Source organism: Stegostoma tigrinum, chromosome 26, assembly GCF_030684315.1.
Source record: "Stegostoma tigrinum isolate sSteTig4 chromosome 26, sSteTig4.hap1, whole genome shotgun sequence".
NCBI classification, from domain to species: domain Eukaryota; kingdom Metazoa; phylum Chordata; class Chondrichthyes; order Orectolobiformes; family Stegostomatidae; genus Stegostoma; species Stegostoma tigrinum.
The window spans coordinates 42,998,763-43,021,377 of NC_081379.1; the positions used below are offsets into that span (position 1 = coordinate 42,998,763).

Consider the following 22,615-nt stretch of genomic DNA (forward strand, 5'->3'; position numbering starts at 1 on the left):
TGAGCCAAGGCTATGATCAGGTCAGGAGCCAAGAGGTCCTGAGGAAACCCAAACTGAACATCACTGAACACGTTATTGCTAAGCAGGTGCTGCTTGGTAGCACTTCCAATAACATCTACCATCACTTGCCTGATGATTTGCGAGTAGACTGATAAGCCAGGCTTGATTTGTCCTCCTTTTTGTGTACAGGACATAGCTGGGCAATTTTTCACATAGTCAGGTAGATGCCAGTACTGTCTATTTCCATATCTCTTGATAGCATTAGTATCTAGAAATCAATTGATCTCATATGTGCCTAATGACTCAGATTTCATAGCCATTTGCTTCGAGAATTCCAAAAGATTCTACCCTCTCAGCGAAGAAATTCTTCCTTAACTCAATCAAAAAAAAGCTTGCCCTTTATTCTGAGATATTGATCCCCGGTTCTAGAATCCTATGGTTATGTAAACATCCTTTCTATTGTGTGCAGTCCTTTAAGAATTTTGCAAGTTTCGATTAGATTACCTCTCATTCTTCTGAATTTTAGAGAACGGAGGTCTGGTGTCGTCAGTATCTCTTTAGAGGACAGTCCCACAATCCCAGGAATTAGCCTGGTGGACTTCCACTGCTCCCCGTCGACAGAAGATATATCCTTCCTTGAGTAAAGAGACTGAATCAGCCTCAACATTCCAGATGCATTTCACCAGTGCTCTATTCAAGTGAAGCAAGACATCGCCTACATAAGTCCTGTAGCAATAGAGGCCATCATGCCACCTACCTTCCTAATTGCTTGATGAACATGTAGATTAGCTCCCACTGATTCATCATGAGGACACCCAAGTCAGATTGGATGTCAAAGTTTGCCAATCCCCTCATCATTCAAAACATGTTCTGCACATCAATTCCTTCTGCCCAAATCTCACTATTATACAATAAAATCGCACTGAGTCAAATTATAGGGGACCCACCCACAAATGTGCGTAAAGCAAAGCTTTGAGATAGCCAACATTCCGATGGAACTTGATTTGACCTACAAACACCCTCTGTCAAATATCAGGAAAATGTAGTGATACAATAAATTGGCTAGGATTTAAACTTTTTCTGAGATGAATGTTAACTTATCTGAGATGAATACTAACTTATCACAGTCAATGAGACAAAACTTACATAGAATCAGTTCCACATGTCAGATGTACAGAAAATTAAATTTCTGAACTGGGTTATTTGCTTCTTTTCCAAAAACTAAACTTTAAGCTTCTCAATGAGATGTCAATGGGATAATATCCCATTAACTGTTACGCCCTTGATCTTCTTACACAGGAGTATGTGGAATCTGTCTTAAACTTCCAGCCCAAATAGGATTGGGTGAGAAACATTTGTAAAGGGGTGAGACTTCTGTTATTCTGCAAAGGGGTGAAACCTTTGGAAAGGTATGAAACTTCTGTTTCTATTGAAGTGGTCAGGTCATTGGCCTTTGTTCCAGCCAGACACTTCAGCAGCTTGAAATCGCATTCTGTCATTATCAGTCACTTTGTGAACGATCAATGCTGTATCCTATTCTTATGTTCCAAATAATTGTTTTACACATCAGCCAATTCATAGAGTATAAAAAGCGGGGACCGTCCGCTGTTCGGGGAGAATCGCTTATGGAACTCCGCACTCTGCGCCGGGTTGTGTACAGCGATCCCCCACAACTTGTACTTGCTTAATAATAAAGGATTGTGTTTTGGTAACCAGGTCAGTGTCTTGCTATTGCATCAAGTCCGTGAGGATCTCCGAAAAACGAACCTAACATCATATTTCTGAATTAACTGCCTTGCAATCTTTTAGGTGATGGACTCCAGCAAATTCCAGCCCCACTCAGCATGTTGTCAATTCTACAAATTCTGCCTTACCTAATCTGTACCAACATGATACAGTCAGTACAAAAGATATAGGGATAACAATAAAATACTGCACAAGCTGACTGACCAATCATTTCACTATCTATTGAAGTCATCTGGATTCACTAAACCCCATAATGTTATGTCAGCTAAAGGCTCAACAGATAAATGAACCAGTAAGACATCTTACTTACAAACCAGACAGCTATAAATTTGTTGGCAAGTCTCTGCTGAAATAGTTGATCTCAGCCTGGAAAGCAGTTGGATGCAAATACTGGCCTAGTACCCCGGGCACAGAAAGGGAATGATGTGGCAAGGTATCTAATCATAATCAGGATCTGGTGATCCCGACCCAGAAGTGCAAGGTTGAGAGTTAAATTGCAATGTCTGTCGTGATGGAATAGCACACTGACACTCCCTGTCAAGGCAGATCAAGAAAGAATAACTGCTCATGCAAGGTATTGGACAGCTGTTCACAGAACTGTACACTAGCGAAAGTCACAATCTTCAGAACAGAATATTTAGAGCAATAGATAATAGATTACAAATAGCAGCTATGAATCAAAGAATTATACCTAATTCAAAAAGAATAAAATAAGTCAATAACTACACTATGCATTCCTGTCCAGCTTAACCTTCATGACTTTTTGCTTTGAAAGAATTTTGTTTACATAAAACCATTTAAGCATTAAGGAAAACAATGCCTTTCCCATAGAAAATGCAGATATGTTTATTTTCTACATATTACATGAGACAGCCTTATTTATTGTTTTATTTTCTGACCAGCGTCTTCCACATTCTTTCTGTAGTGAATGCTTTAGAAACACACAGAACCAAACTTATAGCCTACTACGAGCCTTATAACAACATGGTCCATCAACCAAGATAACAAAGTGTGCAGCTGGATAAACACAGCAGGCCAAGCAGCATCTCAGGAGCATAAAAGCTGACGTTTCGGGCCTAGACCCTTCATCATCTCTGATGAAGGGTCTAGGCCCGAAACGTCAGCTTTTATGCTCCTGAGATGCTGCTTGGCCTGCTGTGTTTATCCAGCTGCACACTTTGTTATCTTGGATTCTCCAGCATCTGCAGTTCCCATTATCAATGGTCCATCAACCAATCTGTTTATAGCCTGCTCCTAAGAGTTTCTGAAAGTGTTTCTGAAGTTTATTTAAAGTTCACTTTACAGTAAGAAAACAAAGAGAAGAAAATCAAAACCAAAGCCAAGTGCTCAACCCATTTTGATCTCAAAACTCCTTGCCTATGACAAAAGTGCAAATTACTGACAAAATATCTTGATCGTTACTTAAAACATAGCTCCAGATAAAAATCTGACTGTTTCCTCTCAACTTTTATACATTGCATCTGTTGCTGAAAAGTCATCTATAGCCAGGCTTACCTTGCTATTACTATGTCTGCTCAGTTTTCCAAGATATATACGTACTGTTTTCTCCACAGTTCGTGATAGCTGCCATCATGAACAAGTCTCATTCAGACACTACCCTTCATTTCACATACAAAGGCTCATTATAGAACAGAGTTGAACATCAAGCAGGAATAAAATCAGAACTTACGGGAAGTGGATAATGGCATATTCTGAGTTTGAATTTTCAAAAGGCTTTCAAAGACTGATAGAGACAATTACAAGATCAACATTGTTAAGAGGAAGGTCTACATACTGGGATGGGTTAGTTAAAACCTCTACCATTGTTCAGAGTGGACGAATGCACAACTGATTAGAGTAAATGATTTGAGATAGGAGGCAGAGCAAATCTCCAAAGATATTTAAGAATGAATGTGAACATCTTGAAACCAAATGCTGGGCTCAGGAAACCAGTGGAGTGCACGCAGGAATGCATGTGCAGATCAGTGCACTAACAGCAGAACTCCAAATGGCTTCAACCTCACATATGAAGAAGCTCTGAAAACAAGTGAAGGCTTTCAATGGAGAAACCGTTCTTATATGTGGCAAAGGATCGCTCTTGACTGAGGTAAGCAGTGTAGGCTGTTCATTGTCTGGAAATGAAAGTTAGCAACCTAGCTCAAGTTCCTGCACTTTAAAGTTCCTGAACTGCAAATGAAATGCGTAGGACATCTGGAACATGTAAATAGTGCTCTACACATGGAGTTTTCTCTTTCAGATGAACCAGAGTTGGCATTAGTCTGAACAAACAGGTGAGACCATAAGAATTAGCACCAAAGATGTACATTGAAGGGTACAAGAGGTTTATTTTAGTCTTGCTGACGTTGAGTTCCAGAATTTGATGTCCACTAGCAGTTGGGCATAGTCACAGTTGAGCTGAATTGGATATCATCCTCACATAATACAAACCACTACCACAAATGGGTAACAGAGATGACTACAATGTCAAACAAGCTGATGGAGGGGTAATGCTGATTGTTTCGGAAAGACAGGAGTCGAATGAGGGAAGATAGTGATGTACAGATTAAACACAGAGAGGTGATGAAGAATGAAGTTACTAGGAACTTTCTTGTTTCACTCTATTCCGTAGTTTCTCTTTCCCGTTCCTCACCTTAAGCCTTTCTTTCTTTCTTTCTCACGTTAGCTCTTTTCTCCCCCTCTTCCTCCACTCCCCCACCCATCCCTCCGTACTCCAATCCCTCCCACATTCCTCTCTCAGGCGGGTGTGTTCTTTATCCTATGGCTCTCTGTGTTCAGCCGCTCATGTCATAGCCTCAAGGTAACTCCACGCCTTCGCAACCGACGACGCTACAAAGTACATACCCGACAGTTAAGCCAGTGCCTTCAGCTCTATGTAACTCGTTTCACTGAGGCCACACGATAAACTCACTCGGAGCAAGGAGCCGAATTATCAGACACTCAGCTGATATCCCATCAGTCTCTACGCCGACGTACCTCCGCTATCCCGATACGCCCCACGCTATCATTCATCCAGTGTCCCGACAGCCCTCACGGTGGGTAGCTACTGGTTGTATGGTGGTATATTCTATTTTGGTTTGCTCACCCTTTTAGATCTGTATCTGAGGTGAATCAGTTCCCCCTCTGTCCTCTTAAATCAGAAAGCATTTCCAATTACAGGAGAGAGGCCCACCATACTCGAAACACTAGGCCCATTACTCTGGAACAATACAATAATCACCAGGATATTACTTCAAATAACCCAATTTGAAATTCATAGTGTCATTCAAAAGTGCGTTTTATTTTTTATTTGCACGCTCTTATGGTTATGGTTATACAAAAATGGATGTTTAACAGTTTGAGTTTATGAGAGGCAGGTGGTAAAATGCTGAAATCCTTTGGACTATGACCAGATGCATTGCTGGACCACTGGCTTAGCCATTCATCACCACATAAGGCTGGAATACATAATATACTATGTAGACCTACTCTTGTTTGCTAATGGAGCACACTTTTCCTGGATTATCCTGGATAACAAAGGTCATCCTGTCTTATTTTCTCTTTGGGAATGAAACTCCAAACATTACATGTTCTTGAACCTTGTCTCCATCTATAAGTGAGAGGAGCTCATGGATATTTTTATCACTGTGTTTGGGACTGCCAACTGGCTGATGCTGGCAGTGTCCTCCCTTTTCCACCTCACCAGGTCAAACTTCCCTGAAAATGTTTCATTACACTGGTCCTTAAATTGCATCATTCTTGAGTGACTCTCCAGTCTCCCGTAATGCTTTCTCCTAACTCAGCTTATCTGTGAAACCCTACTCCTACCATTTGCCTTCATCCATTTAAATTACTGACGACCAACTCCCTTTCTGACTCCCATGCTAGCCGATATTGTTAATGGTTGATTGACCTGCCTCAGGTACTTTACTCTTCTTTCAAATTTTCTGCCATCACTGCTTTCCTTAACAAAAAATCTCTACCTTTGCGAAATGTAGCACCACCCTTCAAACTTCCTTTCCATTCCAGGGTTTTTGAATGTTTTATCACCTCTTAATTCCATGCTGCTTTTACCTGGAACGCTACCTCTGAATTTATCCAATCTGATTTCTGACCTGCCACTAGTGAAATGACTTTTCAAAGTCACAGAATATATTCTAAATGACGACAAAAGCAAACTTTCCATTCTTGATCTGTCAGCAGCCTTTGACCATGGTTACTACAATATCCTTCCCAAACACCTCTACACATCGGTTGTTGACTTGCTCGCTGAGCCGTTTGTTCGGACGTTTTGTCACCATGCTAGGTGACATCATCAGTGGAGCCTCCGATGAAGCGATGTTATTCTGCTCAGCTTGGAATTTATACTGTGTATACGAACATCAGCTAGCAGCAAAACAGCACGATGAACTCTCCTTAACATTCAGACAATGAAAGCCATCAGTTCAACTGGGACAAAGTAACCATAGTACCCCAAACCAAACATAGATACACATGGGAATTCCTGGAGGCATGGTTCTCCACTCATACTTCAATCAACAAACATATAGAATTGGACCCCATATATAAACCCGTACAGATCAAAACTGGAAATGACGGTACTCACCATAAGGGAGCGGAGTGTATAAATTTCAGGCGGAGTAGAATAACATTGCTTCATCAGCAGCTCTACTGATAATGTCACCTAGCACGATGACGAAACGTTTGAACAAAAACAAGCCAGCCTGGCGAGCAAGTCAACAACTTCATCCACATTCCGAGCTACAGATCTCCGCCAGTATTTTAAACCTCTATACATCATCATGCAGCTTTGTGCAACTATAGCAATTGATTCCATTCTTATCTAACCACAGAGATTCACTGCTTCTCTTGCACCATTACCTTTTGGTGTCCTCTAAGAATCCATGCTTGGCTCCCTCTTATTTCTTATCTTGAAACATCAGCATCAGTTTCTGTACAGACACTGAGCAGCCAACTCCATCCTGCCATCTCTTCTCTGAACTCTTCGATGCTGTCTAAGTTGTCAGCCTTCTGTACAGGATGAGCAGAAATTTTTTTGCAGCTAAATATTGGGAAGACTTCAGCACACGCCATAGATTCTATTCTGTAGTCACTTGAGCCCATCCCTCTGTCTGGCATATGTTTGGAGGTGAATCAGACTGCTTGCAGCCTTGGTGTCATATTTGACCTAAAAATTAGCTTCTGGCCTCATGCCATGTGTCATTTTTCCCACCTTAATAATATTGCATGGTGCTGCATGTTACTGAAACCATATTCCATGCTTTTGTTGCCTCTGGACTTGACAATTCCAATAGACTCATGGCCAGCCAACTGCATTCTATTATCTGGAAGCTGCAGTCAACCAAGAGTCAAGGAAAGGGCAAAGGTGACAATTTGCATTATTTCATTTTTCTTCTGATATGTCTGTAAGTTGAATTTTTTAAAAAACATATCATTCAGTTCCCTTTGAAATAGGGTGTCTTTGTTTCTCTGAAACCCTCTGATTGTGAAGTTCAATTTTTTAAATGATGTGCAACAAACTCTTATTAAGATTTACAACAGAAGTATCATTTTTTCATGCATTCAAAATTGGTGGATGATTGTCACAACATATAAAAGCAGACAAGGAAGAAATAAAAATGAAGGGAAAAGATTACAATTGAGAATAACATAAATTAAATGTATGTATGTTAGTTCATGTGACTTTTTATGAGTTGAGAAAGTGATTGCCCAGTGAAGGTTATTTTCTGTAGGTGTTTGAATTCAAGTCGGTGCAGTTGGCTGAAGTTTCAAAATTCCTTTTGAATTTGATAAAGAAACAACAAGATCATTGTTTACAGACTTAATCCAATGTTCCTGCAATTATTGGAATCTTCCAAGAACTAGACTGAGCAGGTATTGAGCTTGAGGCAGATGTGGCTCAGCTTGGAATCTGATTTTCTGCATAGGGTTTTGCAAGCAGACTCAATGTTAGCAGCAAACTCTAAACCGTTGGTTTCTACTGCTTTGATCATGTATTAAGTGGTAAATGCAATCATTAGCACCTCCACGACAATGCTAAAGTAATGCTTCTATTCCCCCAGTCTAAACACACTGTTTGTTGCCTGAGATAAATAATGAGCCATTACTTCCTCTTCAGGTATGATGAGTTTTAATAATTTTCATATTATTATTATATTATTATATTATTTTTAATAATTTTCATTTGTTTTCAGTCCCTGCAGGAGAGATATAATGTTCATTGCTCTTTAGTGTTGGCTTGACTGCAATGTCAACTCATTGGAAGGTTTGTGAGATTTCAGGAGGATAGCAGTTTTAGCTTTTTCCTGGTAACTCTGTTTGGAATTTTCCTGAAATTGTCGTCAGTTTGCATCATGTGATTGGCGGTGGTTGTGTTCTAGCCCAGTAAAGTCAATTTTAAAACTTAAACAAGAAAGTATAGCTTATAAAACAATTAATTATCATTTCTCATGACTTGTTGAGATGGCACAAGACTTTGTTGCTTATGTCCTGCATCAAGTCCTGTTCACTCATCAGTCCTGTACTTTTTTCTACATTGGCAATACCTTGGTTTTAAAACTCTTATTCTGGTTTTCAAGCCCTTATTCATTGCAATCATTATAATCCCCCCAGCCCAATATTGAACATGCCCAATTTGCATTAGTTCACCGTTGTTGGCTGTGCTTCAACTGCCAAGGCCTTAAACTGTAGGAATTCTTCCGGAAACCTCTCTACCTCTCTATTTGTCTTTCCCTGCGCATCACATTCCTTAATACCTACCTCTTTGACCAAGCTTTTGTCATCTGCCTTAATTATTCTTAATGTGGCTCAATGACAAAGTTTGATTTGTAATTTCCCTGTAAAATCTTTGAGAATGTTTTATGTCATATGTGCTACATAAATAGGATGCTCAAATGTTTTCATCTGTGCATCACTTAAGCAGGACATAGGTGCAAGGAAAGAATTACTGGTACTAGCACAAGCACTTTGGCTTGCCTCCACAAAATGTTCATCAGAATGAATGGAAAGAGTCGCACTACTTTAATCAGACCCTATTGAGCCGAAGCATAGTTCTGAGCTGGAAAGCTTCAATGTTATGATAACAAAGTGTGGAGCTGGATGAACACAGCAGGCCAAGCAGCATCTTAGGAGCACAAAAGCTAATGTTTCGGACCTAGACCCTTCATCAGAGAGGGGGATGGGGTGAGGGTTCTGGAATAAATAGGGAGAGAGGGGGAGTGAAGATAGATAGAGGAGAAGATAGGTGGAGAGGAGAGTATGGGTGGGAGGTAGGGAGGGGATAGGTCAGTCCGGGGAGGACGGACAGGTCAAGGGGGCGGGATGTGGTTAGTAGGTAGGAAATGGAGGTGCAGCTCATCCAGCTCCACACTTTGTTATCTTGGATTCACCAGCATCTGCAGTTCCCATTATCACTGATCACAAGCTTCAATGTTGTGTTGTTTGCCACATTCACTGGAAAGTCCTGACAACTTTCTTTCCAGTCCTATAGCGTCATAGAGGTCTACAGATCAAAAAGAGGCCATTTGGATCATCAAGTCTGTGCCAGACAAAAATATCCTATTCCTATTTACCAGCACTTGGCCCATAGCCCTCTGTGCCTGTCACAAGTGAACATCTAAATACTACTTAAACATTATGAGGTTTTCTGCCTCTTCCTCTCTTACAAGCAGTGAGTTCCAGCTTCCCATTATTTTCTGAGTGCAATGTAACTTCCTCACAAGCAAATTTACAGTTGCATGTTGTAACGGCAACATTTGTCATGCATATAAAACTATGTTGTTGCTTGTGACAACTTGTGCTGCAAGCATGGGAACCAGTCTAGTTCTGTGACATCTGTGTGTGATTTGTGATGAGGGTTCTAGCTGATCTCTTCTATGGCCTCAGCTGTGCCATTGCATATCAGCTGTTTGCATTTTGGTCCAGTTTGTGGACCAGTTTTTAAGTACATTTGTGTTAGACACATATGGGTCATCATGCTATTTGAACTGCATTATTTAATTTTGACCACTACTATTTGCATATGGTGGCAGATCTCATATGGTATGATACATGGAGAGTCAAGACAAATTAAACAAGACCAATTGATCAATGAGCACCTCTGCTGTAATTTTGAAGTTATACATCTGTCCTTATCTTTATACTGCTTTGATTTCTTTTAAGACTTCTTAGATAAACAAAATATCAGTAAACAGCAAAGCTTTATCAGGAATTTGCGAAGTACATGAATGAATCATTGCAGTATTCTTACAAGGGAGGATAAGGATCTATGGCATTCTGAGGATCACTGCAGCACTACTAGTCAGACATTACAGTGTGACTAAATTGCACAGGAAACGTGATTATTAACGTCGGCATGAGAAAAATTGAAACAAAATTGTATCAAAAACATAACTACAGCAAGCATGTACGTCTAAGTCTTTTATATCAATAAATTAGAATAGTCCGAGGACTAATAGAATAGAGACTAGGGATTTGTAAGATTATTTACAAGGGCAACATTAAAAGAATGGTGATTTTGTCATTTAGCAGATAATGATTAACTTGTGACAGGTAGCTCATTTTGAAAACATTGCTGTCAACTATTGGATTTTCCAGTGATTCTGGTTTTGATGAGAAACTAATTTCTGTATATTCTCAGCAACTCTTGAAACTGATATCCTGCTTAGAACTTTGCCATTTTAAATATGTGTTAATACAAAAAAGAAGCACAATAGACACAGCCAGCGGTCCAATTGTTTCGTAGGATCTGGCAAGTTAGAAGTTAGAACCTGAGCACATGCAGCAAGTGTGGTGCAACAATTTTAACCAGGAGGTACCTTTATTACTTGAATATTCTATTGATCTCAGATGAGCAGCCAGTTAGGGATATTTTTAACTGATGTTCTGAAGGTGCATCGGGTCTTGACATCCAAACTTTAGGTGGAAAGTAAAACTTATCCTTTGTTTCCCTTGATCAGTAAAACAACATCCATTGCTGTCTGCAAGAAATAATCAGCCAATTGATGAAAAGGAAAATGAAAGGATAATTCTTAGCTTTTCCACCCCCGCCCCCCACTCCCCGTTTGCTTCCCTTGTATCCTCTATATCAGCAAGACAAAGAGCTTAATGGCATTTACTCCTTGGTCTTGTGCTTGAAGGTTAATATTTGGACAAGATCTAGCTGATATCCAGCAATTCATAAGCTGTATGCCAGCATGATTCTTGCAAATGTGAATTGTGGGGAGGGGAGTAGACATCACTTTACACAGATTTCATCACTGCTTTGTGGCAGCAAGTGCAGAACCCCCCTGATCCTGAGATCGGAGGAGAACATGAAGTAGCAAAAATATTAAAAGCAGACAATTTCCAAAAAGCTGTTTGAGCAGAAGGAAAGATCAAGACAGAAAAAAAAAGTGGAATGAAAGTAACTCTGTGTCTTAGTCAGGAAACAAAATAGCGATAACAGTCAGCAGTAAAATAACAAACCAAGAAAGAGATTAGAAAACGAAACACTGTCACAAGCGTCTTGTTTTCCAACTTCAGGATGAATGTGCATTTTCCTCACAGATCCACTGCTCTTTATTGTTACTATTTCAGGCTGTATTGTTTCTAGCAGGATCCATCTAACAATCCATCTGTTGCCATCCATTCACCATTTTCATCCAGTTGCAAAGCCACTGTTGCCTCTTGCCACAGTGCCACAGTAGTTGGTTCAATATCTGAGGCTTATGATGAGAAATCTTTGATTTTTCAGATGAAACCTTGAGGAAAAATAACAGAATTTCACCATTGTTGGGGAATGCAAGATAAACAATTTTTTAACAATGAACGTAGAATGATCCACAAAATCTTTGAGAGTTTACATTACATTGTATTGGAGTGCAGAAACATCACATCTACTTAACTCATTCTTTCCAACTGAAGTTGCTTAACTCTTCAGTTTCCATTTTCTCCTATAATCCACTATATGGTATTTAAAACTCAAACCTGACTTCATCCAGTAATTGGTTTATGATTTACTACAGTTACAATTTCCATTTATCTGTGCCTCTAACAAAGTAGAAGTTCAAAAGCATGTCACATGACAAAAAAATGAATGTGAGTCGATTGACAACATTTTAACAACTTCTTCAAAAAAGTAGGTTTCAAGCAACATCTTAAATGAAGAGAGACGTACAGAGGGAGTTTGGGACAAAATTCAAGTCCATAGGGTTTACATGGCAATGAATTGGTCACTTTGGAATAAAAGAAATGAATGCTACATAAGAGGCTACATTTATATTTAGAATAATCTGAGTTTTCTGAGAGCTGTGTGGCTGGAGGAGGTGCAGAAGTGGGAACAAGTGAGACTGTGGGAGAAGAGAATTATAAAATTGAGATGCCAGTGAATCGGAAGCCGTTGAAACATGGAAAATGGGAGCAGTAGGTGATTTCATTGAATCTTACAAAATTCTTAAAAGACCATACAGGGTGGATAGATGAAGATGTTTCTCCTGCCGTGTAACAACTGGGGATACAATTTCAGAACAAGGGGAAAACCATTTAGGATTGAGATAAGGAGCAATTTCTTATCTCAGACAGCAGGGAGTCTTTAGAGTGCAGAACAATGGAAGGTCAATTGAGTAATTCAAGAAAGAGGTGGATAGAGTTTTAGATATTAGTAACAATGGATATGGAGATAGCACAGATGGAGGTAGATGATCAGCCATTATCTCAAATGGAAGAGCAGATCTGAGGGTTTTTTGTCCTACTACCTTTTCTGTGTTCCAATGTTTCCTGTTGCTCCTAAAATGAATATTATTAATTGGTTTCAACTGGACAATTGCAACTAAGTTCAAACCTGTCCTCATCAGCTCAACATTGTAGTATAACAGCTTCATCCAGTGGCCTTGAACCTCTGCAGGGCTTCTCCAATCTGCTGCAATTGTGATTGCAGTTCATTAGTAATCTCCAAAGAAATGGCATAACAGCCAACTTTTGCCAATGTCCTGCCAAAGTTGTGGCAGAAAATTTGGTAACTAGTTGTGGAAAGTCCAGTCCTTTAACAGACTCTGATTTACCGTAATAGCCCCAAGGGTATTGTGGTCAGTTCTAGTGCCTCCCCAACAACCTTGCTGAGATCAGTTAACTTAGCACAAACAGGGAACTAAAGTGGGGACCACCCTGGAGTATCTGTTCAGCTACTTAATGCATAAATTTGCTGAACTAACAGGGAACCTCCCTTTTTGCACTGACCTTCACTCCTCACCCACACTTCTGGGAAAAAAAGTGGTAAGAATATAAAATGTCCCTGGTTTATATAAATTTTGCCAGTGATTAATGATTCAGAGATATAATTCAAAGTATGCAGTTCTTAACCACACCCTAATCTCACTCCATTGCCAGAATTAACTATTGCTTTCTACCACATCTTCAAACATCTTTGTTCAAAGTTAATTTGAATCACTGTTTATCTTTGAAAAGTGTATGTTGAATAAAACAGGACATCCTCAATGACTTAACCAGTAAACCAGTGTGAAAACCCAGAGCAGGAAGGATCTTCACTTAACATCCCAAGCTGCAGCAGCTATAAAATGTTCCAGTTGCAATGATTTCGCCAATGCACAGGTACTTCAAAGATCTGAATTAAAAGTTCACGTGACATGAATTGAAATCTCTGCACGATAATTTTGAATTCTGTTAGAAAACCTGTCAGAGCTCAACTGAGGCTATTGGATTGTCAAAAAAATCCAACATGTCCACGATATCCTTTTCAGGGAAAGAAACCTGCTGTGCTTGGTATAATTACACTCCCACCTCAGATCTGCCCTCTGAACGGCCCTAACAATCTGCTCACTTGTATCAAATTGAGCTCATAGCAAGTGAAGGTGATAGCCCATTATCTTGATATGTCACAGTTTTGACTGTGATACAAATTTATCACCAGTAAAAGAATAATTAATTATATTTTTATAAAAGGAATTAAGCTTTAAAATGATAGAAAATGAATATACTTCACAACTCTGCCACAATAAAACAATTTTCATAAGTAATTGTTTTTGATTTCTTAATATTCAAAAACCCGCCAATCTGAACAAATCTCGCAAATATGAATTAATGACTTCCCTCCTGTATCAAACAAACTTCCCCACAATAAACTCAATACTATATGCAACATGTTAACTACGCAGGAACGTGATTTCAGTGACTGATGCAGATTTTCAACCTCCTTCATATTAATTGAATTAATTCAGTACCCTGCTATATAGTGGATTAAAATACATTATAAAATGCTACAGGTATAAAAAATGATAATACATCTTTGAGATATGCTAATAGAATACTAATGCCAACCCAGAAAAGTGGAGATTAGTAGGATGATCCACTACTTTATCAGTTATATATTTTCAGGTGTTTTGGGATGAAACTCTAGAGAGTAGAACTTCATTATTTGAAAATTATGTTGCTAACACTGTGAAGGCCATGATTCAGGCATGATTTAAAGATGAAGAGTTTGTTTTGAGTGATAAGGAACTAATACTATAGGTTAGTGAGAATGGAGGTGATGGATAAACAGTAGGTACAGAGGGAGAGATGTGCAGCAGAGTTTTGGAGAAGTTGGAGTTCATGGAGGTGTTAAAGATGGCTGGCAAGAAGAAGTGGAGAAATGTGATGTGATTAGGGCCTCAGCAGTAAAGGCAGAATTCAGAATTATTGTGGTCTTGACTGTAAGCAGTCGAGGTGGGAGGTAGTATAAGAAGTGTACTGATCAGAGCTCAAAAGAACATGGAGTCTGCAAACTGGTTCACACTTAGATTGACTAGGGAGCAGAACTTGGGCCAAAAATGATGCATTTAGCCTTCCCAATGTTTAACTGTCCAAGAGGGTTAAACTCTTCCAAAACTGAATATTGGGCATCTAGTCATGGTACTCGAGGTGACAATTTGAAGGATCATCAAATAAGCTGGTTCCAAAGCAATAGAACATGCCTACCTGATTTAAATAAGGTGGTTTGAAGAAATTACTTAAGTAGAAATACTTATAGAATTTACTACAGCATCTATAATATCTGCCTGAACTAATAAAACAGGCATAAACGACATCAGTTTAATATCTATCAGTGTAAGGTTGGCATCATTTGATAATGCATCACTCCTTTCGTGGAGTGCCAGTGTAGGTTATGTGCTCAAGATTTGGAATAGGGCTTTAACCAACCTCTCACTCAGGCACAACTTACACAAACTGATCCAGACCGATACAGATTGTTTCATTAACAACAATAACAACCTTACTGCTGGAATTGGTTGCAATTCCAGAATCCTCAAAACACTTTAAACTTCTGTTCAAAGTCAAAAGTTAGTTTTCATAAGTAGATCAAGTTTGCCGAGAGCCTAAAAGTTCCCCTTTATGTATGTGATAAATCAGATAAGATTGGTGGCTTGACACATTACATAGACCAAAAGACCTTCTGTACATGAATCACACAGTGGGTCAAAACTGACTGGATATTCCCACCTTAACTATAAGGACACCCACAAATTAGGTAAGAAAATCACAGACATTGACAGAGACAGCAAGGAGATAATGACTGATGATCTGCAGAGGTAATAAAAGTCAAAGTGAATGAGAGAGACCCCTTTTCTTTAGAGAAGGCAGCCAGTGAGTCTTGTAGCTCCTCGGTATATTACCTGCAACAGATTTAACAGAGACTGCCATGCCAGAGTGAGGATCCTAGTTCAGACCAAATCATGTTTAATCCAGAGGTGACCTCCAAGCACATACCATCACTTTGTGAGATGGTCGGCTGCCAAACAAAACCTATTTGATTGGGCACTGATTGTAAATTAAAGTGTGATTTATGTGCAGAATTCCTTTTGGTACATAATGCGAAAAGCCACCAATCTTATCTGATATATCGCATACATAAGGGGCAACTTTCAGCTTCTCACCAAATTTGATCCAGTTATGGAAACTACCTTTTATCTTTGAACAGAAGTTTAAAGTATTATGAGGATTCTGGAATCCTAACCAATCCCAGCAGTAAGGCTGTTATTTCTATTAATGAAACGACCTATGTCAGTCTGGATGTAATAAAAGGGATATTGGTAAAATTAAATACCATTGGGATAGTAACACAAAAGTGTTCTAAATCTTTTCTGGAAATTGCAGTCTTAAGGTTTCATAAGATAATAAGATTTTAGTTAAACATTTCAGTAAATGTCCCTGTAACATAGTGATGTCAGCACAAAAATAGAAACACAGAGACGAGCATGCAAATTAGGAGCACAAGTAGGCCACTCAGCCCTTTGCATTTGCTCCGTATGGCAGGGCAAGCATTTATTGCCTATCTGTGGTTATGCTGGAGAAGATACGATCTTCCTTCTTTAACCACTTCAATGCATTTGTTGTGGCTACATGCACAATGCAAATCCAGGGTTTTACCAAGTGACAATGAAGAAAAGGCAATCTAGTTCCCAGTCAGATGGTGAGTGGCTTTGAAAGGGAAAGTTGTAAGTGGTGTTCCCCATCCATCTACTGCCATTTCTGTTCTAGAGTGGTAGTCACGGGTTTGGGAGGTATTTTCTTGGTGAATTTTTGCAGTGCATCTGGTACACAATGCTGCTGTGCAATGGTTTTGTAAGAGTGAATGCTTGATGATATGATGCCAAACATGCAGCTGCTTTATGCTGGAGGGTGTCAAGCTTCTTGAGTGTTGTTGGAATTATACTCATCCAGGCAAGTGGGGCGTATCCCTGACTTATGCCTTGTGGCCATGCTTTTGGAAGTTAAAAAATGAGTTGCTGGAAGATTCCATGCTTCACTCATGCTCTTGTGCACAGTATTTCTATGGCTAGTCCAGTTTGGATTCTGCTCAATGGTATTACCTCAGGATGTTGAGGCTGGGTGATTCAGCAATGGTATTGCCATTGAATGTCAACGGACAAGGGTCAGATTCTTTCTTTTTGGCGATGGTAGTTATCCGACACTTATGTGGCATGAATTTAACTTACCTTTTGTCAGTCCAAGCCTGAATATTGGACACATTTTGCTGTATTTAAATGAAAATTGCCTCTGTACCTGAGGAGTCATAAATGGTGTTGACAATTATGCAATTAATCAACAGACAGCCCAACGTTAGACCTTTTGATGGAGAAAGTAGGTTGTTGATAAAGCAGTTTGTTACAAGAAGGACAAGGAGGTTAAAATGCTTAACGACACCAGGATCTTTCTGAGGAAAAGCAAGAATAGGCAGTTGTTTCTGTTCAAATTGGCCAATAATGTCATTCACGTTATCAATAAAGCTAGTTCAAGACTGACCTTAAAAGTTCTACTGTTTATTTGGAGTGAGAATTTCCAGGTTCAAACGGGACCCATTGGTTTTCACCACTCATTTTTAAAATGCAATGTCATCTTGTGGCAGCAGCGAGTCGTGTTCTCCCAGCCACCGTGAGTATTTCTCACCACTGACAGATTCAGGTAACTGGCAAGCTCAAATCTCTACACATACTGAGGATGTTACTATATGTATTAGTTTATTATATTGATCCTGATTTTCCCTTATTCTTGGTGTTCCTCAGTTAAATTCAAGACCATAAGACATAGGAGTAGAAGTAAGGCCATTTGGCCCATCAAGTCCACTCCGCCATTTAAATCATGGCTGATGGGCATTTCAACACCACTTCCCTGCACTCTCCCCATAGCCCTTGATTCCTTTTGAGATCAAGAATTTGTCGATCTCTGCTTTGAAGGCATCCAACATCCCGGCCTCCACTGCACTCCGTGGCAATGAATTCCACAGGCTCACCACTCTCTGGCTGAAGAAATGTCGTCTCATTTCAGTTTTAAATTTACCCCGTCTAATTTTAAGGCTGTGCCCACGGGTCCTAGTCTCCCCGCCTAACGGAAACAACTTCCCAGCATCCACCCCTTCTAAGCCATACATTATCTTGTAAGTTTCTATTAGATCTCCCCTCAACCTTCTAAACTCTAATGAGTACAATCCCAGGATCCTTAGCCGTTCATCATATGTTAAACCTACCATTCCAGGGATCATCCGTGTGAATCTCCGCTGGACACGCTCCAGGGCCAGTATGTCCTTCCTGAGGTGTGGGGCCCAGAGTTGGACACAGTATTCTAAATGGGGCCTAACTAGAGCCTTATAAAGCCTCAGAAGCACATCGCTGCTTTTATATTCCAACCCACTTGAGATAAACGACAACATTACATTCGCTTTCTTAATTACGGACTCTACCTGCAAGTTAACCATTAGAGAATCCTGGACCAGCACTCCCAGATCCCTTTGCACTTCTGATATGCGAATTTTCTCACCGTTTAGAAAATAGTCCATGCCTGTATTCTTTTTTCCAAAGTGCAAAACCTCACATTTACTCACATTGAATTTCATCAGCCATTTCCGGGACCACTCTCCTAAACTGTCTAAATCTTTCTGCAGCTTCTCCACCTCCTCAATACTACCTGCCTGTCCACCTATCTTCGTATCATCGGCAAACTTCGCCAGAATGCCCCCAGTCCCTTCATCCAGATCATTAATATATAAGGTGAACAGCTGTCGCCCCAACACTGAACCCTGCGGGACACCACTCGTCACCGGTTGCCCCTGGAAACTGTTGGGACCAGTTCATTAGACATATTCAAGAGGGGTTGGACATAGCCCTTGTTGCTAAAGGGATCAAGAGGTACGGAGAGAAAGCAGGAATGGGATACTCAAATTGCATGATCAGCCATGATCATATTGGATAGTGGTGATGCTTGAAGGACTGAATGGCCTATTCCTGCACCTATTTTTCTATGTTTCTATACATTCCAGGAAATCCTTCTCCACAGTATCATTGTTAGAGAGCCTTTTATCCCAACTCTCTGCCTTCTGTCAGACAGCCAATCCTCAATCCAGGCCAGTTCAAGTCCAATTCCCAGCAAATTCAAGTGCAGCTATTTCTTAAAAAATCATGTTTTCTCATTTACAGCAATTTTAAGATATTGTAGCAGTTTCTTACCATTACCTTTACAGATTTTCTCTCCGGTATTTTGCTCTCTCCTTCTGAATTCAGCACGAGCTGGTCTCAAGCAGCTGGGTGGCATGTTTGTCTGGTTCCAGGTAACTGGTGCAAGTCTTGAGACTCTTGATTCCTTTGGCCCGCTCTCCAAATGATGCTATCTCCAGGCCCTCTTTTCATCTAAGGGATATTGAAGGAAGTAAGAGCGAAAATTGTGGCGGCACTGTCCATAAGCTCTCAAGCCTCTTAGTATACAGAGGTAATGTATTGATATGGATAGAACTGGTTGGCAGACGGGAAGCAGAAAGTTGGAATAAACGGGTCCTTTTCAGAGTGACAGGCAGGGATGATTGGGGAGCTGCAGTGTTCAGAGCTGGAACCCCAACTGTTCACAATATACATTAACAATTTGGACAAAGCAATTGAATGCAATATCTCCAAATGTGCAGATGATACTAAGCTGGGTGGCAGTGTGTGCTGTGAGGAGGATGCAGGATGACTTGGACAGATTGGCTGAGTGGGCAAATACTTGGCAAATGCAATGTAACGTGAATAAATAGGAAGTCATCCACTTTGGTCACAAAAACAGGAAGGCAGATTATTACCTGAATGGTGGCAGTTTAGGTGAAGGTGAGGTGCAATGAGATTAGTTTTCATGGTGGAAAAGTCACTGAATGTTAGCATGTAGTTGCTGCAGGTGGTGAGGAAAGCTAATGGCATGCTGGCCTTCATAGCAAGAGTATTTGAATATTGGAGGAAGGATGTCTTGCTGCAGTTATATAGGACCTTGGTGAGGCCACACCTTGAGCGCAGTGTGCAGTTTTGGTTCTCTCATCTGAGGAAGGACATTCTTGCTATTGAGGAAGTTCAGCGAAATTTCACCAGACTGATTCCCAGGATTGCAGGACCAACAGATGAGGAAAGGCTGGACTGAGTGGCCTTGTACTCACTGGTATTTAGAAGAATGAGGGGGAATCTCATGGCAACATATAAAATCCTGATGGGACTGGACAGGCTAGATGTGGGAAAAATATTCCCAATGTTGGTGAAGTCCAGAACTAGGGAACTGTCTAAGAATAAGAGGTAAGTCATTCACGATTGAGATGTGGAAGAATTTCTTCACTCAGAGTGTTGTGAACTTGTGGAATTCTCTCCCACTGGAAGCTGTTGGGACCAGTTCATTAGATATATTCAAGAGGGGTTGGACATAGCCCTTGTTGCTAAAGGGATCAAGAGTACGGAGAGAAAGCAGGAATGGGATACTCAAATTGCATGATCAGCCATGATCATATTGGATAGTGGTGATGCTTGAAGGACTGAATGGCCGACTCCTGCACCTATTTTTCTATGTTTCTATACATTCCAGGAAATCCTTCTCCACAGTATCATTGTTAGGTTGGTTTGTCCATGTAGATTAATGTCACACATGATTACAATTGTACCCTTATTGCATGCAGTTCTAGTCTGCTATTTAATGCCTTCCCTTGCATCTTGATTACTGCCTGGTGACCTGTAGACACCCCTTCTAATGTTTTCTGCCTCTTGGTGTACCCATCCTTGGTCATCCTGCAGCATTGTCTCTGATATTGCAACCATGTAATCTATTTGCGCCATTAATTCATTTACCTTATTGTGACTTAACTGAGTATTAAGTTCCGATGCCTTTAGACTTCTTTTGTTCTTAATCTTGTTTGTCATCTTGGTTTTATTTTGCACTATGGCCCCATTAGTATCTTGCTTTTGTTATTTCTGCCATTCACGTTTGCTTTTCACTTTTCTGACTGACATTTCTGTTGTTGTTTCCCCCTGCTCTATCTCCCCAGTCGAATCCCCATCCTTCTGCCATTCTCATTTAAACTCTCCATAACAGTACTAGCAAACAGCCCCCTGAAGACATTGGTCACAGTCCTGCCCAAATGCAACCCATCCTGTTTTCATTGGTCCTATCTTCCACAAAATTGATATGCACCATCATTCCCCTTACAACATTTCTTCAGCCTCTTATTCCTCTAATATAGCTCATTATTTCTACACACTCTAGCATTTGGCACTGATGGTAATCCTGAGATTGGGTCCTAAGGCCCTAATCTTAGGCCCTACATTTCAATTTATACCCTAATTCCCTGTACTCAGCTTGTATGATCACAATGTCGTTGGGATAACTGACTGCTTTTTTGATATTTATATTAATTATTTGATGTACAGGACACTTTTACTAAATCTGGAGTTGACACAAATACTTAACAATATTGTGAATTGAGGAGGGTTGTTTTAAACTTCAAGAGCTCTTAAACAGGCTTATGGAATGGGCAGATAACTACCAAATGACATGTAATGCAAAGAAACGTGTGGTGATTTATTTTCATAGGAAGAATGAGGAGATACAATGTAAACTAAAGGACATAATTCTAAGAGTCACAGCAGTTTCTGAGCATACATATCCACAAATCATTCAAAGTGGCAGCGGAGATTGAAAAAGCAATAAATAAAGAAAATGGGATCTGGATTTTATAAATAGGGACATAGAGGATAAAAGCAAGGGGGTTATGAACATGTATGAAAACCTATTTTTGGCTTCAACTGGAGTATTGTGCTGAGTTCTGAGTGCCACACTTTAGAAGGAATTTGAATCATTAGAGAAAGCACAGAAAAGATTCCCGGGAATAGTTCCAGGGATAGGGAACTTAAGCTGCATGGATTTTTTGAAGATGTCAAGAGTTGTTGTCATTGGAGAAGACTCACAGCAGAGCTGATAGAAGTTTCCACAATCACGAGGGCTTTGGGCACAGTAGGTAGGGAAAAACCATTTCTGTTAACTGCATAATCAAGAATTAGGAAACATTGATTTAATATGATTGAGGAAAGAAGCCAAGGTGACAAGAGGAAAAACTTACATAAAGAATGATGAGGATCTGCAATCAGAGCATGGTGGAGGCAGATTCATTCAGCTACTTGAAAGACAATTGGATAATTTTCTGAAGTACAAAGAATTATAGTCATTGAGAGTTATGGAATCATAGAGATATAAAGCGTGGAAACAGACCTTTTGGTCCAACTCGTCCATACTGACCAAATATCCAAGATAAATCTAGTCCCATTTGCCAGCACTTGGCCTATATTTTTCTAAACCCTTCCTATTCATACACCCTTCCAGATGCCTTTTAAATGTTGAAATTGTACCAGCCTCCACCACTTCCTCTGGTAGCTCATTATCTCAATAAGCAAAAAGAATCCACTCTACTCACTATTGTAGATTTACAAAACAAAAACTAGCCACTTAGCTGATCCCCTGTTGTGATCTGCCCACATAGGTGTTTCCAAAGTCAGCTGCGAATTTTGCTGTTTGGAGTTTGTCTAAGAAAAGTAAACAATGTCCAGAGGTACTTAAAATGAAACAGCAGAGGCAGTACCCATGAAGGTTCACTGCTGGGTCAGACTGCAGTGTAGGTTTCTTTCTCTACTGATCCGCGTTGCACCATGTAGTCACTGCCATTGTCTCCCTTCCTCCTTCTTTAAAATGCCATTGCTTTGATCTTTTCTTTCCCCAATGTTCTAAAACAATGCAACAGCTTATAAAACAGTAATTACTGCTGCTACAATTTGAGGAAATCAGCTCCAACACTGAAAGTGCCTCAAAAAAAGAAGCACCCCATAGAGCCACAACTTTATCCCATCCTCCAGCATGGTTTACCCAGAATCCTCTAGTTCCCCCACCATTCCCAGCCATCCTTCCCCAATTTGATTTTCTTCAGTTTTACTAAAACCTCTTTTTGGCACACTTCGTCAAATCCTGCCCTAATGACAGGTATTGTCAATTTCACCTTACCTCTGAGGCTGGGCTCTTTTGGACCAAGTCTGGACTGAGGTCTGGAGTAGAT

General features: G+C 40.1%; 1 protein-coding gene and 1 long non-coding RNA gene across 5 annotated transcripts in view; both read right to left on the reverse strand.

Annotated features, from left to right (window-relative positions):
• The window catches only part of zgc:63587 (uncharacterized protein LOC393431 homolog), a 134,248-nt gene extending 129,509 nt beyond the window's left edge, over window positions 1-4,739 (reverse strand). For 2 of the 3 annotated variants that reach the window (XM_048556193.1, XM_048556191.1), the window contains exon 1: window positions 4,609-4,739. The gene's annotated coding sequence lies outside the window, so the exon portion shown is untranslated. Of the gene's footprint in view, window positions 1-504; window positions 604-4,608 lie in introns of those variants that run through there. The other variant, XM_048556192.2, reaches the window with a different exon arrangement.
• A 5,233-nt stretch (window positions 4,740-9,972) lies between these two features.
• On the reverse strand, window positions 9,973-22,615 carry LOC125464256 (uncharacterized). Of its 2 annotated transcripts, XR_007249993.2 has the most exons (4): window positions 22,564-22,615; window positions 18,744-18,917; window positions 11,397-11,504; window positions 9,973-10,742 (listed from the first exon to the last, which is right to left on the reverse strand). It is a non-coding gene; the product is annotated as an uncharacterized LOC125464256 (long non-coding RNA). The 2 variants fall into 2 exon arrangements; XR_007249992.1 differs by lacking the exon at window positions 9,973-10,742 and having other exon boundaries at window positions 10,841-11,504.